The following is a 19,495-nucleotide window of genomic DNA, read 5'->3' on the forward strand; positions in this document are numbered from 1 at the left end:
GGGGACATCGTACTCGATCATATATATATATATATATATATATATATATATATATATATATATATATATATATATATATATATATATATATATATGGTTTCCTGAACACCTGGAAACCATTTACTTCGCTGGGTGGTAACCATATAACCATATTTTGGCGCCTGGTGGTTTAGTGGGTAATTAGTGCACTCCAATCGGATTGAGCCGGTGAAGGTTTATATCCAAGGGGTGGTTGGGGTTGATTGCTCATGTAATGACATTCAGGGATGAATGAGGCTGGTCACTCTCATCTTAAATGTCGGGACCAACTGCCTAGCCCCGGGCTTCTACGCTCCTCATGGGGCAATGTAAGATTGGATGATGGATGGATATATATATATATATATATATATATATATATATATATATATATATATATATATGTGTGTGTGTGTGTGTGTGTGTGTGTGTGTGTGTAGTGATTAACGTTGTAGCCCCCCCCAAAAAAAAAAAAAAAATCGTATTTAATTCCAGCCTAAGACGGACGATTAGAATCATCTCCCCAAAACTCATCACAGCGAAGAGTTTATGTGGTAAATCAAACATTCAGATCACAAGCTTAAGTGTACCATTTGAGGCAGATGCTTTCGTCAACCACAGTTGCTCTTGCCATGTCCTGATTACGTAGTTTAGCTTACATTAGAATTCTCCACCTGAAGGGGTTAGAGCAGTCTTTGTAAACCCCTTCAGTATGAGAGGCCTTCCTAAATTCAGTACAATTGTATGATGGTATCAAGCATAAAGTAAAAAAAAAAAAAAAAAAAGTACGTCGGATTTGAGAGGTCTTGGTTTAACGGGTGACACACACACTACAGTGGGGGAAGTTGTGGTTTTTCTCTTTCTGTTTAATGTAAGGTCTTGAAATTACCCTTATAATTAACTATCATGTCAGTCGTCTGTACTGTTATCACTACTGTTTTTATGTTCGTAATGTGGAGTCTTGAGAGAGAGGAGGAGGGGGGGGGGGGGCAGGAATGAGGAAGACAGCACTAGAAATATGAGCTATGCTGGCGTCCTGTCACTTATTCTCTTTTTTCTTTTATCTCACTACCGTATATCTCCTCTCACGTTGTCTTACCCCAGGCTTTCTTTTGTTATTGCTGTCTTCATCTCCCTTCCATTCTTGTTTCCTCCTTCCTTCCTGTTTTCCTTGTATCCTTCCTTCTCTTATTTCCTCTTCCTTCCTTCCTGTCTTCCTCTTATCCCTTTCTCTCCCATTTCTTATTCCGTCCTTCCTGTATTGCTCTTATCTCTCCCTCTCGTATATCTTCGTGCCTCCCTTCCTCCCGCATCCCCTTCTATTCTGCCTCCCTCTCTTCCTTTCTCCCTCCTTCCTCTCTCCATGCATCCACCTCCCCTTATTGCCCTCTCCTCATTTTTCCATCCGTATCCCTCCCTCACTCTCTCCCTCTAAATCTCTCCCTGTCTCATCTTCGTCCACTCTTCCTCTCCCTGCTCCACCCTGACAACACCCTGCTCTTTTATCTTTTGTTTCTCTCCCTTTACCCTAATCATTTTTTTTTTTTTTTTCATATTCATCATTCACCCTCCCAGCCTCGTTTTTCTTCTTTCCATGTGGTGATGTTTTGTCCCTTCGTTTTATTTATTCTTCATTCACTCTTTCATTCATTCATTCTCTCTCTCTCTCTCTCTCTCTCTCTCTCTCTCTCTCTCTCTCACACACACACACACACACACACACACACACACACACACACACACACACACACACACACACACACACACACACACACACACACACACACACACACACACACACACACACACACACACACACACACACACTTCCCTCATCTTCCTTCCTCTTCTTCCCCTTCCTCTCGTCTTCCACCCGCCTCACCCTGACACTGTACGACACACCACAGCATTCTTGGCACTACCGCCCCACTCACTCCTTGGTCCCTCATTTCTCACCCTTCTTTCATCTCCCTACCTCTTCCTCCTCCCCTTCTGCTTCCTCTTCCTCCTCTTCTTCTTCCTCTTCCTCCTCCTCTTCGTCCTCTTCTTGTCTGGTGTTTCCCCCTCTCACGCCTCTTTTCTGTTTTCCTGTTCTCTCCGTCCTTTCATCCGATTTACCTTCTTTCCATCGCTACACAGTACATCTTTCTGTCTTCCTTCTCTTTCCCGTTTTCCCTGCCTCTGCTTCTCTCCCTGCTTCCTTGCCTCTTATACTCCTCCTCTTCTTTTTTTTTTTTTTATCCTTCTCTCCCTGCCTTCGTATCTTTCCTCCTCACCCTGCGTCTCTTCTCCGTACTCCCTTGTCTTTCCTCCCTCTTTTCTTGGCCCACTTCCTTTCTTCCTTCTCTCCCAGCCTCACTACCTTTCCTCCTTCTCTTCCATCTTCCCTGTCTTTCCTCCTTCCTCTCTCCCAGTCTCCTTGTCTTTCTTCCCTCGCTATCTGCCTTTTTGCTTTCCCTCCTGTCTTCCCGCCTCTTGTCTTTCCTTCTTCCTGGCAGTCAGTTTTTTCTCTTCTAATTGCCACCCTGCCTTCCACATAGCGAGTTTCCATTATTCCTTGACATTTCCACCTCAGTCACCACTTGATCATCTCCTCATATTTATCTCATCTTTGCCATCCTCTTCTTTTGTCTGTCCACTTTTTTTTTCTTGTCTGTCTACCATTTTTTCCCACCTTCCTTTACTCGTACCTTTTCATTGTGTATCCTTGTTATAATCTTTCCCCTTTTCGTACCCCCTCACCCTCCTCTCTTTGTCATTTCTTCCGTCCTTATCTGTCATTTCTCTTCATCTCACTTTCGTTATCTTTTTATTCTGTTTTTAGTTTCTCTCTCTCTCTCTCTCTCTCTCTCTCTCTCTCTCTCTCTCTCTCTCTCTCTCTCTCTCTCTCTCTCTCTCTCTCTCTCTCTCCACTCTTCTAACTATCCACATTTCACAGCTCTCCTTCACTTCTTATTTATATCCATTTTTTTCCTCCGATCTTTCTTTCTTATCCTTACTTTTTTTTTTCCCATTAATTTACCTTCCCATATCTTCACTTTCATCTCTTCCAATAACACGCTCTCCCTCACACGCCTTTCACTTTTTTTTCACCTCCCCAGTCTCCTCTCTTCGTTCTCTTCCATCTTCACTCCCTCACCATCTCCTTCACTCCCACGCCCCTCCTCACACTATTCATTCATCAAACATTTACTCGTACGCCCTGCAAGGAACGTAACCACTATTCGTACAGTTCTGGTCTAAACAAACTACGATCACTGCCTTATCGAAATTTAAGACTGGTTTGTTTATTTTGTGTGTATGTTTGGCTGAAGAACAAGGAGAGGAGCGCAGATTATGGTCATGTCTCTTGTTCATCCCCTAAAATCAGACTTTAGTCAGATCTACGGAGGCAGTTGATCATCCATCCATCCATTGCCAGACGCCATGTATCCCAAACGGGGTGGTCAAGGGCTTAGAGTTAATTGTTTTACAGGGAGGGGCACTAATCCTCCACCAACCCCACTTGACACGTAGGGATGCCAACAGCATCTGGTGTTCCCAGGCGGTCACCCATCCAAGTACTAACTAGACCCAACGTTGCTTTATGTTTGCCTATGAATCTGGAACACACACGCCAAATAGAAACTAAGATTTATATTCTGGGAAGAAATAGAAAAAATATATATTCCCATATTTCCTAATCCACTTCTAATATCAGGTCTTGGTGACGATTTACGAGAAGCAGTTTTGCAGAAAGTACAATGAAAAAATATCATATACCTTCCAGAATCATCCCTAGTCGCGCTATGCTACTCCTCAGAACAGGTCGTAAAACGGGAGGCACTTCACCCTGCTAAATTAAAGCAAACCAGCTCGTATCTTATTTCCCTTGGTTACAATCAAATAAGGAGCCGCCAGTAGATACAACACACATGAAGAATGTGGCAAACTAACGTGTAAAACCTCTCCCAGGCAGAAATATACTCCTTAGATGTGTGTGGTGTGTGCTGTTTCCACCTCCTTTTGCAGTTTAATTCCTGTTGTTCAGTGACAGAATAAGACAGTACTGCGGCTCTTTATCCTTTCTACAATTTTTCGTGACCAGCATCCTATTCTATAGTTAATCTCTTGGTACAGTTCGGCATTCAGCCCGCAGAGAAGGCACTTTTTGGTGACGTTAAAGTGGACAGAGTAGTGACGTCACAGCTTTTGGCAGGTGTTTGTGTACAGTTGCCAGGAGACGTCGGCGCTACGATGCATTTCGGCCCTCAGATATTCCCACTCTTGTTTATCTCCCTAAATCACCGCCTGCTTGTCTTAGAGAAGTGTTTTTAGGATAGAGATGAATATGGATCGTGGTATCGTGGTTAAGATTATAGGATTTGCAAGGGAAGAATATTGAGCCGAATTGATGGATTGTTTCGAAATTGCGTTATGGCTGGGCTCCTGATGGTTGACGGGAATTTGGCGCGCCTGGTACGTTGATACACATACATCTCCCCTCCCCTCTCTTTTTTTTTTCTTTTTTTTTAATGAGACAAGGAAGAGTGTAGAGTCTGTTATGTGATAGTGGCAGTAGTGCAGAATAAGCCCTCCACCATGATTATTTCTCGTTTAATTTATTCTTGCTAACGACTGACTATTATGATAATTTGAGGAGATTCTACCATAGGCTGCTTATAGTGAAGGGAATAAATAAAAAGTCAGGATGTCTGTTCAGTACGATGACGTCTTTTTATTTATATGTGTATTTATTGGGTGAACCAACATTTGCTGTACCTGTTGTGTGGCTCAGAAACACACTCGGCACCGCTTTGGGGGCCTCCCATTGTTTAGTAATTAATATTTATTGATGTTTATATGTTTATTTTGGCTCCCATCAGGTGATTTCATTCAGAGTAATAGCCCTTCTAGTTTTTTGGATGTAACTGAATATCTCCACCACATCATCACAAAAGATATGTTGATTGTTGATGTCTCAGTGTCACCCATTGTTCTGGAAACAGAAATAAACACTGCTCTTTATTTGACATGTGGTTATATTATTGCTTATAAAAGTTATAATTACCAGCCTCCTTTGGATAGAAATATAATGTAGACCTGGACCACTTCATGAAAAAATAAATATTTATTCATTGTCAGTGTCATAGTAATATGCTTGTCTGGTAAAAAATAAATAAATAAATAAATAAATACAGATAACATAAAATGAGAACATCGTAACAATATTTTGTTTTCCACAAAGCAACATAAAACTAGTTTTTAGCCTGCATGACTGGTCAGGACAAAAGATCACCACTTCATCTCTTAAAGATAGAAATATTTGATCATGTGGCTACTTTATCATCGTAAAACTACTAGAAGCCAAAATTTGCCTGATAGGAATAAATATCTCTGCCACTGTATCACTATATTAATTGCGTTCTTTTATCTACGTTGTTCCGGCATAATCATTAACCGAAATAACCATCAGATCAGCATTCAACATGGCCTATGCTTTTCCTGCGTGAACTTTTTAGGAAAAACTTAGTTTATCGTTCCTATTCAGCCCAGTCCAGAACAAGTTCCACCCTTTATGTTAGGTCGTGTCAAGCACGTTTAGATCCAATTAGAGATTTCAAATCTTTTTCTGTCAGTTCAGGTCCAGTAACGTTAATTTCTGTAAGTCATGTCCATTCATGTCAGTTTAATGCACAACAGGTACTTCACTTCCAGTCTGGCGCAGTCATATCAAAGTCCAATTAAGTCCACTCAAGTTCATCAGTGCCACTTTAGATTCCATCACACCCTTCACAGTATTTTAACCAAAGCACCATATTTCAGGTCAGTTTAGTGTAGCTTATATCAAGTTAAACTTATCCTGATCATTTAGGCCCTTTCCACCCACTTAGGCTGAGTCACATCCGTCTAGGCATGTTAAAAATTATTCAGGCTCAGTTAGGGCCATCAAGGCCATTACGTCTAGTCGGGCCCAGTCAGGTCAGTTCAGGTGCAGTCACATAAATGCAAGTCAGTCTATTATAGCTGTGTATTTCAACCATAGTCAGACCCAGACAGATTAAATTTAGGAATATATCTAACAGTTTAATACCTTTCAAGTCACTCCAGGTGCATCAGGTCATTTAAACTCAATACCGATTCAGATCATGTTTATGAAAGTGTGTGCCAATAATTTACCCTGCCGGTCCATTGCTTTTGGAGATAAGTTATGACAGTCAGGTCTGTCAGGTCCTTTTGCATCCACCATATTGATTCAGATCTGTTAAGATAGTTTCAGGCCATGCTTAGGAAGTTTTCAGCAAAAAATCAACTCAGTCATTTAAATGTTTTTATTTTTTTTTGAATGTACATGTATATTGATTTAGGTATTTCAGGACTGAGTGAGATAGGGAGATGGACTGGGATGGTTGTAGATAGCTGTCCTCAGTGGGGGAAGTATGCCCTCTGAATATGGGTGGTAATAGAGGCAGTCATTATTTATTACGTATGTCCACATATCAGAACTGAAACTGAGAGAACTGGGCGAGATAGGATGAGATGATGGTGTAGCATACCAGGGAAAGTATTCCCTGTGAATATGAGTGTTGTAGGCAGGCCAGGAAGGTACAAGTAAAGGCAAGGGCAGAAGACGATTAGGGTCGCAGAAAGACAGGATGGAATGGGGATTGAGTGTTGGGAAGGCTTAACCTCTTCACTCGACTACGCCGTTATTATTTTATTGTTGCTGTCATCTGTGTTATGTAGCCTAGAAGAGGCTTGTCGACCCGGAGGGGTTCATACAGCCGTCATTAATCCTACTCCAGCAAGAAAGTCTCCCCAGGTTAAATACTCTCGTCTGGTGGTAGCTTTATTAAACTGGATAATATACCACAATGTTCACGGGTTAAATCCATTTTTCTCCAAGCATAACAAGAAGACGAACAACAGTAACAACAAGGTCGTAAGCACGCGAAGCTCTCACATAATATACTTAGCGTGTCAGGACGTCAGGTAAAAATATATATACATTGTCGGTGGCACAGGACTACCCATAATTCTCAGCACAAAAAATTACACAGCGTCTTACTTTGTGCTCCTCCGTCACGAAAGAAACTTATGAGGGGGACGAGGGACTTGCGTAGCACAGGTGACCTGGTGTATTTTTTTTTTCCTTGCTTCACATCACCTGTCTAACATATTCTGCAACCAGGTACCGTATCTCTCTTTCTCTCTCCCCCCCCCCTTTCTCTCTCATATACAGTAGAGAGAGAGAGAGAGATTTATAGCACGACAGCGGGTGTTTTACTCGATGTGTGTGTGTGTGTGTAATTCACCGGGTAATTCACGGGGTCGGTCAGGATCACTTGATGGTCGTGATCGTCAGCTTTTACCCTCCCGGAAGGGAGCTGAGAGCTCATATAGTCCGATCTAAGGGCAAGGCTGTGACCTTCACACACGCACACACCGGTCCCCTTGCTCAAGGGGGACAGTAACCACCCACTTCGTCAGTGAAACTTTTCGCAACCTGAGCGAGGCGCGAACTCCCGTCCACCAGTTGGCAAGCGAGAGCGTTACCACTGCACCAGCGAGCGGTGTGTGTGTGTGTGTGTGTGTGTGTGTGTGTGTGTGTGTGTGTGTGTGTAGCGGATGAAATGCATGAAAGCGTACAGCAGGGAAGAAAGATTTCGGGTTCACAAAGAGCATTGATAAGAAATTCTGTAGAGAAGTGGACATGGAAGTAATAACAATAATAATAATTATTATTATAAAAACAAAAACTTGTTGGATGCCAGTAGTGTCATCCCCACTCTACCGTACGAAAGTAAAGCTTAGACTCTGTTGGAAAGACACTGTTCAAGAATGAGAGGAATAGAAATGGGTTGTTTGAGAGGAGCGTGTGGAAATGCTGGGGAGTCAGACAAATGAGGACGTGAAGGAGCGTCCTGAAGTTGATATATATGTGCTGGAAAGCATAAGTAGTACCTTGAGAGGGTTTGGCCATGTAGAAAGGACGGAGAATATGAAACTATACTCCGCACCAGCCAGATTGTCCGTAGAGGTCTCCCTTAGCAGTCATCGCACTCGTGAAAGGGCAGCGTGAAAACGAATAAATGTGAACATATTGCGTGATACAATTCACCACTTTATCAGCAGGAGAATGTTACATTAACCAGTTAGAACCAACTGTTAGACAAAACTGTGAATCTACGGGAAAGTTAAATATTGGAGAGTGGATTTGATTGAGGTGGAGGGAGGAAGAGAAAGGGGGAGACCGAGGATGAGATGGAGGGATGGAGTGGAGGGGTATATGAATGAAGGGGGTGCGAGTTGGCGAGAGGATAGCCTGATGGCGGAGGACAGAGTGACATGGAGGCGATTGTTTGTGACCTCCACTTCCGGGATAAGGCGTGTGGCCAAAGGTGTGTAGATTGATAGATAAACGCAATTATTTAAGAAGCTGAGGGAGTTGTGTAGACGTGTATGTGTAAGGATGAGATGCGATTTATTTTTTATGTCCGTGGATGTCCATGTTAAGTGCTTGAGTTTGGTATGCAGCAGGCTTTGTGAGTGATTGTGGTAATTGAGAGAGAGAGAGAGAGAGAGAGAGAGAGAGACAGACAGACAGACAGACAGACAGACAGAGACAGACAGAGAGAATGTGTGTGTGTGTGTGTGTGTGTGTGTGTGTGTGTGTGTGTGTGTGTGTGTGTGTGTGTGTGTGTACACAAGAAATCATCGTACTCAAGGGGTTAAGTGTTAAGTGAGGCGTGGTGTTTACAGTGTGGATGTGCATACGTTCATTTGTTTAGTGTATGAGTTTAGGAAGGGAGTGTGTACGTCTGGAAGTCAGCCAGTGTGTGTGTGTGTGTGTGTGTGTGTGTGTGTGTGTGTGTGTGTGTGTGTGTGTGTGTGTGTTGGGGATGTTTGTTAATATGTGTGTTCTGTATAATTGTGTTATTTATTTTTGAACCACTTCAAGTGCATGTGTTTGATGTATATGTGTGCAAATGTTTGTATGTATGTATGTGAACCAGTGCATGTGTTTGTGTGTGTGGTGAGTACTTGTGTACGTGTATGTATGTATGTCTGTGTAATGAGAATGCGTGCACGTGCACGTGTATGTATGTGTTTTCCAACATATGTGTGTTTAATATATTTGTGTATACGTTTTTGTGTCAGTATAGGCACGTGTGTGGTGAGTGTATGTGTGTCCTTGTGCTACATGTGCGTGTGCGTGAATATGTGAACCAGTGCATGTATGTGTGTGAGGTGTTTTTTGTGTTAATCTGTCATTGTCAGGTGGTCACTTTCACTGTCATTAGTTCACTCACATCATCTCCCTTCAGCCCATCATATCACAAGTAATTATAGGTATCGTTTGTTTCTACTGCTCGTATTCTTTCTGGTTTGCAGGGAGATGTCGTCAAGCCCATCTTCAGCGATATTTAGACGCGGGACCATCAGGGCCGTAATATAGTATGTTACCAAAGTCTTCGGAGGTGAACCACCTCGCGTCCGAAAAATCTTTGGGTGACTGACGGGCAGGGTCGCCTCCGTATCTAAATAAACCATAAAAGGCCAAATTAAACACCGGAATTGAGTAATCTCGGGGATTATTACAGCTACAGCGGATCTACGCACATGGTTGGCAAGCTTATGAAGTAATAGGTCTCAGTTAAGTAACTTTTTACAAAATACGCAACCGTATTGCTAAACACAAGGGGGAAAAAAAAAAAAGCCACGTTAAGCATCAAAACTGGGTTATCTTGGAAACCGTAAAGCTGTAGCTGGCATACACACATCGCTGGAAAGCTTATGAAAAAGTAACATTATAGGTGTTATTTAACTGGCTTTTCCCTAAATTCATCATCATAATGATGAAAAACCCCGAAGGCACCAACCTGAGCATGAAAACTTTGTTATCTCGGAAGCTGTAAGAGCAGCACCATGTGTAATAAGTGTTACTTTAGTGGCTCTTTCTCAGAATATGTCTGCATTTATATAGAGCAAGTGGGATGGCACACCTATTTTAGCTAAAATAATGACATTAGCAAGCTTGCTCGCTCGAACACGTTCCACACTTTCATATGTGGACGCCTGTAACTTAAGTATTACTTAGTTTACGGTCGCCTTCCATCCCTCTGTGATACTGGTCAATCTCCTAATTTTTCCCATAACTATTTTATGTTGTTTCTTAACCGGCTTCGCATTTTTTCTGATATCAGATTTTTTCCAGTATTCAGTACCGTATACCTTCTCTTTACATGTTTCTTAATAGTTGCATTTCTCCTTTTTTTTTTTTTTCTGCTTCTAATTCTGAACTAATGCCATATGGCCCCCGCTGCTTGGCGCTTGAGTTATGCAGAAAACTTCAGTACAGTTCATTAGTTTCATAAAATCTCACTAGGTTTTGACATAGTTTGCAGGCAGTACAGAAGAGATTCCAGCTCTCATGATTAATACCTTCAGTCCCAGGACGCTTGATGTAGTCTTCTTGCTGTTTACGGACAATTTTTTTTTCAGCTCATGGGAGACTTTGCGAATTGGAAAAGTTAGAAATAGCCTTCAGTAATCCCTGCATTACGAGGGTGCTCTGCTAAGTTGAGTAAATAGTGTGGTAGGGGCTTGACCAAGATGACAATGATGTCCTTCAGCTGAAGGTGTTATTGTTGATTGGTCTAGTAAAATATTAAGCTCTGACACAGTTTGGAGGACGTATATTGTTTATTATCATTCCTCTCTGCAGGCAAGTTAACTTGGCCTATGTCAAACTTTGTCTTTTTTTTCTCTCTCGCTCTCTCTCTTTCTCAGGACCCTACTTCACGCCAACCTTAGGTGGTAAAAGAGGTCTGGATGATAATGATGATTGATGGTGGTGGTGGTGGTGGTGGCGGTGAACTTCGAAGGATTGGAAATAACTTTACTAAGCTAAACAGAATGATTTGGAAGAGAAATAAAAATGTCTGCGGGCTGAAAAGGCTAATGCTGGGTAGTTAAGCAACACGTCATTAGGTACAGATACAGTTTGGAGGTTATGTAATGAGCTAATGACCCCGACTGTACGGTTTCCTCCTTGCCGCCTGAGCTATCTTTGCAGCTGTCACCAGGCTGTGTTCCTTGGCCCGGCACTGGTGGGCTTGGGAGGCTGTATGTCACCTCTTTCCGTAGTGAATTATTTGATTATGTCATCCTGATAATCTGTTGTGTAATATTTTTCTTCTTAATCCTCTTACATCGATGACACTATTTTGTCATCTATTCTCTCCCCTTTTCTAGACATTTTAGGAGAGCTTATTTCCGACTGGAGGGGTTGGATATAGTATTCATCAGCTCCATCTGGACAGCAGACGGTTATTTAGTTTAATAAAACCGTGTGAGGGACCAACAATGGGCAGACGTAATAAGGCATCGTGTTGAAGAGTATTGATATCCTCAAAGTTTCCATAAAGTAAAAAAGAATATCAGACTGTGCCTATAAATAAATCAACAGGTAATAAAGCAGATCTAGGTGTTGGTGCGCTGCCCAACCCCAGTGGAATACGGCTTCATGCTGCATTTATGTATAAGCCAACCACCACCCACCATTTTCGCTACCCCGCTTCCTCTTCCCTTCCCTTTTTTCTCCCTGCATCTTCCGTTCCTCCGTCTTCCCTCCGTTCTTTCTTCCCATCATCCTCTCCTCTTTCTTCCCTCAGTTCTTCTCCCCTTTCCTCTATGCTGCAATCTCTTCCCTCCTTTCCTCCCCACCCCCTTCCACTTCCTTTCCCTCATCTTTCATCCTTTCTTTCCCTCATTCCCTCCCCCTGCCACTTCCCCCTTTCTTCTTTCATCCCTTCTCTTCCCCTTCCTCTTTCTTCTGCCTCTTCTCTGTATGTTCCTCTTCCCTCCCTTCCACTCCCACCCACTTTCCTTTCCTTTCCTTTCCACCCATCTCTCCCTCCCCTCCTCTTCTCGCCATTTCTCCCTCTCTGTATCCCTCTCTCATCTCTTCCTCTCCCCCCGTCCCTGTTTCCCTTCCCCTTCTCCCTCACTTCCCCCGTCACAACATTTTTGACAGCAAAAATTAGATGGTTTATCTCGGATGAATTAAACACTCCTCCTACATCACCACCTTCCGGCCTTACCCTCCTGCCCCATCACCTCCAACCTCACCCGTACTGGACAAAATCCTCTGGTGTTGTCCTAAGAAAAAAGGATAGAAAAAGAAAAAAAATCCAAAATGTACAGTACATGCCTTTAGCAAAGAAAGGATAACTCGAGGCATTTTTAATTTGAAGCTTATGATTCTTATGAATTCTGTTAGTTGAACAGAATCCTCTGTTGTTGCCTGAATGGAATATGCAAGTGCACGCACACCATCCACTCAGTCGATGTAGTGCTGCTCTCGGGTGTCTGCCCATTCCTCTCCTCTATCCTTCATTCCTTTTATCCTCTTCTGTCTTTCCTTTCTTTCCTTATGCTTCTGCCTACGGGTGACTTTACACTCCCTCTTCTGTCTTCCTTTCCTTCATTCTTTCCTCTTCCTTCTGCCTGTGGGTGACTTTACACTGGGTGACAAGCCAAATGGTTTCCTGTACACCAGGAAACCATTTACTACGCTGGGTGGTAACCATATAACCAAATTTTGGCGCCTGGTGGTTAACGAGTAATTACGGCGCTCCAATCGGATTGAGCCGGTGAAGGTTTATATCCAAGGGGTGGTTGAGGTTTATTGCTCTCGTAATGCCACTCAGGGATGGGTGAGGCTGGTCACTCTCATCTTAAATGTCAGGACCAACTTGCCTAGCCCCGGGCTCCTATGCTCCTCATGGGGCGATGTAGGATTGGATGATGATGATGATGATGACTAACAGGGGCGAAAAAGATACTGCTTTTCCCACCCTCACCTTACAGCTGGTCCCTCCCTCACCCTCTATAGCTGGTTCCTTCCCCACCTTACAACTGGTCCTCCTTCGCCTTATTACTGGTCTTTCCCTTACCTTATTACTGGTCCCTTCCTCGCCCTACTACTGGTCCCTCCCTCACCGTACTACTGGTCCCTCCCTCGCCCTACTACTGGTCCCTCCCTCGCCCTACTACTGGTCCCTCCCTCGCCCTACTACTGGTCCCTCCCTCACCCTACTACTGGTCACTCCCTCACCCTACTACCGGTCCTTCCCTCACCCTACTACTGGTCCCTCCCTCACCCTACTGCTGATCGCCTCCCTCACCCTCCATCCAGAGCTCCCCACCACCCATAACCGTTTGCCTCGGATTTCTCTGCATATAAGAAAGTCGTGTGATGTAAGTAAGAATAACATATCTGCGTTTGAGAATCCCTGGGAAAGGATTGTAGAGTTTTTTTTTTTTTTTTTTTTTTTTTTTTTGCCGCACACAGGGGCGGTTAAATACAGTGTGTGTCCCTAACCAAGTCAATCATTCCCTAACTTACTCACTTACTCATTTAGTTACTGTGCTCTTTTGAAGAATGGGACCCAGGCCTTATAGTGGAAGGTGTTAGGAAAACGAAAATTTCCCCTAATGTAGACCTTCATCCGGACCAGGCTTCAGGCAGGATGGGACCCTCGAAGCCCGCCCTACATGGGGGGAGGGAGGGGAGGAGGGGACCTCGGAAGTTCTGGCCAAAGTCATTAGGCACAGACATTTTTTTTAACTTAAGAATTAAAAAAATGCATAATGGTAGACGTTCACTGCGGCCACGTCGTAGGCAGGGTGAGACCACCAGAAGCCGCCATCCGCTAAAAGGGGGTGACCTCCGGGGATACCAGCCTAAGCTATCATGCACGGTCATAGTTATTTTGCCCAGGAAAATACAATTTTACATATTTGTAGATCTTTACTTCAATCAGGTTTTAGACAGGATGGAACTCCCAAGGGCCTCTCTTCACGGGGACAGGGGGGGTAGGGACCCTGGTCATAGTTTTTAACCTGGAAACACGAGGGCCGCCTCCCACAGGGGGAGGGGGGATACTGAGGGGATAACGGCATGTATTTTTTCCTAGGAACATGAAATTTTGCGAAGTGATGGACCTTTGCTTGGACCAGAGCTTAGCCAGGTGATACCGCTGGGATTCTCCACTCCCTCGTAAATAGTCGTTTTTTTTTTCCCCCCATATAATATTGCAGGGGTGGGTGCGGGCACTGGTGATGTCCTTTGTCTTGCCGTATAATCCTTTGACAACAAACGGTTTGTGCCGAATAGATCGTGTCACCAGAATATCACAGTCAAAGGGTTAATAGTGACCTGCTTTCCTCTTCCTCCATCCATTTTTACTTCCTTCCCCCTTCCCCTCTCCCTCCACCCTATCTTGAGCCCCTCCATCCCGCTCCACCCAATCCTGAACCCTTCCCTCCCCCTCCCCCCTGCCTTTCCCCACCTAAGTTTGTGATGTGGGTAAAACCAGAGTTAAAGTAGGGGAGGTGTGGGTGTAGGTTACTGGGTGTGGCCTTGTGAGAGAGAGAGAGAGAGAGAGAGAGAGAGAGAGAGAGAGAGAGGATGAAGTGAATGGAGACTCGGAGTGAGGAAGGAAGGAAAAGTAAGGGAAGGTAAGTGATGAGAAGGGTAAGGTAATGAGGAGCAGAGGGTGGCGAGAAGGGTCTTTAGAGGAGGGGAGGGATAAAAAGGTAGGGAAGAGGGGAGAGGGTGCTGAGACGGGAAGGTAGGGAAGGGGAGGAGGGGAGGAGTGGACAGGGAGAGGAGCAGAGGGTGGTGAGGAGGAAGGAAAAATAAGGGGGAGGGGGGGGAATGGAGAGAAGGGAAGGGGGGATGAGAGGAAGTAAAGGGGGAGGGGAAGAGGGTGGAGAGAGGGGAAACGAGCGCCGAACGAAAGAAGAAATAGGGGAGAATTACGAGAGGGGAAGATATGGGAGAGGATGGTGAGAGGGGGAGGAAGAGAAAGAAGGGAAGGAAGCGGTTGGGGAGAAAGAGGAAGGTACGTAAGAAAACAGATAGAAGACTGGAAGAAGATAGGCAGATAATGGATACATACATACATATAGACATATAGATAGATATGTATATATATATATATATATATATATATATATATATATATGGAGCCTCTGTGGTACAGTGGTAAAGTGTGCGTTTTTGTACACTGGAGAGCGAGGGTTCGCGCCCCGCCAGGGTAAAAAAAACTTTGGGACCGTTCTCCTGGCCACATACTTCTTGGCGGACATCAGGGGTGCTGTGGTTGAACCAGTGTCGCATACTATAAAGTATGCTTACACCTAGTCGGCTTGCGCGGGCCGATTACACTTGGTTCACAGACTACACACACATCCAAAGCCACTCCAACGCTACAGTTACACTTACAAGCACTTCACACCCTACATACAGTCTCTGCCAGACAGCCTAAGCCACTTGGTAGAGATACATTGGCTGTATCGTTCCCACTTCGGTTGGGATAGGCCGGTCCTGCAGTGGATACTCAAACGGCTGGTGATGATGATGATATATATATATATACAGGAGCGTGTGTGGTACGTTTTCGTACATGGGAGAACGAGGGTTCGCGCCCTGCCAGGGTAATAATCTTTGGGAGTGTTCACCCGGCCACGTACTGCTTTGGCGGACATAAGGGGTGCTGTGGTTGTTGTAACTAGTGTCGCATACTATAAAGTATGCCTGCACCCAGTCGGCTTGCGCGGGCTGATTACACTTGGTTCACAGACTACACACACATCCAAAGCCATTCCAACACTACAATAACTCTTACACGCACTTCTCACTCTACATACAATCTCTGCCAGACAGCCTTAGCCACTTGGTAGAGATATATAGGCTGTATCGTCCCTACTTCGGTCGGGATAGGCCGATCCTGCAGTGGACACTCAAACGGCTGATGATGATATGTGTTGAGAGAGAGAGAGAGTGAGAGGAAAGGAGGATAGGAAGGGGGATAGGTAAGGAATGGAAGCGGAAATGAAAGGAAAATGGGGGAGGGGTGGAGATAAGCAGGGGAGGGGGGAAAGGAGGAGGAAGGGAAGGAAAAAGAAAGAGGGAGGAATGGGAAAGAAGTGGAATGATCGAGAGAGTGGGTGAGTGGGGAGGAGAAGGAGAAATGAGTGTAGTTGGTGGGTGTGATGTGGTGTTGGTGAAGTAGTAGCGCAAGTTGGAGGATATGGGTGTAGAGAGCACGTAGAGGTGGTTAGGTGGGTATTGGGAGGGTGGTAGGCCGTGGGAATAGAGTATGTATAGGTAGAGTTGATGGAGAGAGAGATGTAGGGTGGGGGAGAAGGAAAAGGAGGGAAGAACAGAGGGAGAGAGGTGAGGGGGAAGTCAGAATCAGGATCAGAATACAAGTAATTTTAGTTCTTTAACTGTGGCTATTCAGCCTCTGCAGTACAATATTACTAAAGTTGTACCGTATGTAAAACCCACACAGTTCATAATCCTGTCTTTGAAACAAGATAACGTATGTAGATAGATAGATGAAATAGATAGACAGATTAAATGATAGATAGATAGCATACATATATATACATATACACACACGTCTGTACACACATACATTCATATATAGACAAACATAACGTGTACTTAAGTATGGAAATATGGTAGTTGAAATTACACAGTAGTGTTATAAGAAGTACAGTGAACTTCCAATAATCCGGCATCCGATGGTTCGGAAAACCCAGGGATTCAGACTTTTCAGCCCAGGGGCATTTTTAGCTTTTTTGTGTGTGTGTGTGTGTGTGTGTGTGTGTGTGTGTGTGTGTAAAAAATCGAGAAGAAAACGGGGAAAAATATCGGAAAATAGCCAAGAGCGGTGCACCGAACTATCCAATTCCACATCCATGCCAACATTTGGGAGGTCCGGATGTTATTTTTTGGGGTGTGTATTTTGGGTGTGTTTTTTTGGGTGTGTTTTGAACATTTTCAGGTACCTGTCTGATAGTCCAGAAAATCTGATAATCCGGGAGGCCCTTGGGCTACTGCAATCCGGATTAAAAGACTTTTACTATACATATAATGCACATACTTCATAATCCTGTTAGTAGTTAGTGCTTAGAAAAGTGTAGGAGGTATAATCGATATACATACTCGTTAGAACACAAACGTTAACATACTATGTAGTAAAACCATTCACTTATACAGTGCAGTATTATTGAATCTATAAATAAATATACATGTTCTGTATAACAGTGCATAATTGTTTATCCATACACCGACATGCTTATGAATAGCCTACATATATACCTTCACACATATATACATACATACACACATATATATATATATATATATATATATATATATATATATATATATATAATATATAATATATATATATCTATCTATATATATATATAGATATATATATATATATATAATATCACATTTCTGAATAGTCATTCATATATGAACACGAACATAAGAAAATATGGTCATTTAAGATTAGACAATACATTGTTACTAGAATTATATCTACTGTAATCCCACCAGGATCCAGCATAATAAAGCCCAAGCAATGTCCAGGACTTGGTCTTGTCCGGGACATGGGAAAAATGTCCCTGGGCAGGTATGTATAGACCCCAACCCAACCTAACTTTGAAAGCCACCTAAATAATTCCCTGCCGGACATGCACAGCACTTATTTAAGGCCCTGTGCACACAAATAAGGGACAGAAACCATAAAATAAATGAAAAGGAACCAGAGAATGAGAAATTAGAAGTGAGTAAGGAAAATATTTAGCTGTGTCCAGGGTATTTACAACATGTCCATGGCCATCACGAAGATTAACCTGCCTCCTTTATGGCTCTGACAGTGGTGAAGGTGCACTTGAGGCATTTGAAGTAATCCAGTGTTGCGCTGCACTTAATCCTTTGCACTGTGAATTATAATTGTTTAAAACTGCACATTCTGTACTTACTTGCGCCACGCCAGTTGTAACATGCCAGTGTTGCACTCTGCACTTCATCCTTTGCACTCCAAATTCTAATTTCATAACACTGCACAACACTGTAAATTGCCATGTGGTCTAGTGGCAAGGTCTGTCTATCTATCTATCTATCTATTGCCAGACGCCTCAATCCCGTTTGGGGTGGCAATAAACAAAACGCCTCCACGTCGCCCTGTCCCCCGCCATTTCACTGCCCTGCTCCCAACTCACACCCCCCTCCCTCATATACCTCTCCACCCCATCCCTCCATCTCATCCTCGGCCTCCCCCTCCCTCTTCTCCCCTCCACCTCACTCACATACACTCTCTTCGTCAGTCTTTCACCCTCCATCCTCTCCACATGGCCAAACCACCTCAGTGTGTTCCTCCTAACGCTTCCTATCACATCCACATCCACACCACAACGCTCCTTTATATCCTCATTCGTCAGCCTGTCTCTCCATGTGACCCCACAGGCTCCTTTTAAATAACTAATTTCCACTGCTCTCACTCTTGACTTGTGTCTTTCCAACAACGTCCAAGCTTCACTTCCATACGTTAGAGTTGGTATCACAATACTGTCATGTAGTAACGTTTTCACTTCCATGCTCACTTCCCTGTTTCTTATCACTGCTTTCAAAGAACCAACAACCTTTCTTCCCTGCTGTACCCTTTCAAGCGCTTCACCCTCCAAACTTCCATCCTTACTCATCACACTACCCAAGTCTTAAACGTACTCACATCTTCCAATTCCTCACCATCCAACCTCGCTGTACATTCACGACTTCACCTCTCTCAAAGACCATCACTTTACTCTTCACTACATTCAGCTTTCGATTCCGTTTCTTACACATTCTCCCAAACTCATCCACCAAGCCTTGCAGCTCCCCTTCGTCTTCACTCAACAACACAGTATCATCTGCAAACAACAGTACAGGGAGTTTCCAAACACTACCCTCTCTCACCAGGGCCACTCCAACATCCACTACCCTACCTTGTACCTCTTTTATTACCCCATCCATGTACAGATTGAACAACCATGGAGACATGACACATCCCTGTTTCAACCCAACCTTCAAAGAGAAAAATTCACTTAGTTCACCATCCACATGCACTGCAGCCTTATCACCATCATACATACTCTTCACAGCATTCAACAACTTCCCATCTACTCCATATATTCTTAATACTTTCCACAATCCTTGTCTATCCACCCTGTCATATGCTTTCTCCAAATCCATGAAAGCCGCATACAACTTCTTTCCCTTCTCTAGAAACTTTTCCACTAAAGATCTAAGAATGAATATCTGATCTACACAACCTCGTCCCTTCGTAAAGCCTCCCTGTTCTTCTCCAACTAATTTCTCTGTTCTCTCTCTAACTCTGTCAATAAGTATCCTACCATACACTTTTCCTATTATACTAAGACAAATGCCCCTATGATTACCACACACTTCTTTTTCCCCTTTCCCTTTGTACAAGGGAATAATTATACCTGACTTCCAATCCTCTGGGACTCTACCTTCCCAGGCCAATCTACACATTTTCCACATCCATTCTACTACTATCTCTCCCCCATGCTTCAGCATTTCACCACACACTCCATCAATTCTTGGGGCTTTCCTCAATTT

Source organism: Coenobita brevimanus, chromosome 103 (assembly GCF_032717465.1).
Source record: "Coenobita brevimanus isolate Jiangsu-jjx chromosome 103, ASM3271746v2, whole genome shotgun sequence".
Taxonomy (NCBI): domain Eukaryota; kingdom Metazoa; phylum Arthropoda; class Malacostraca; order Decapoda; family Coenobitidae; genus Coenobita; species Coenobita brevimanus.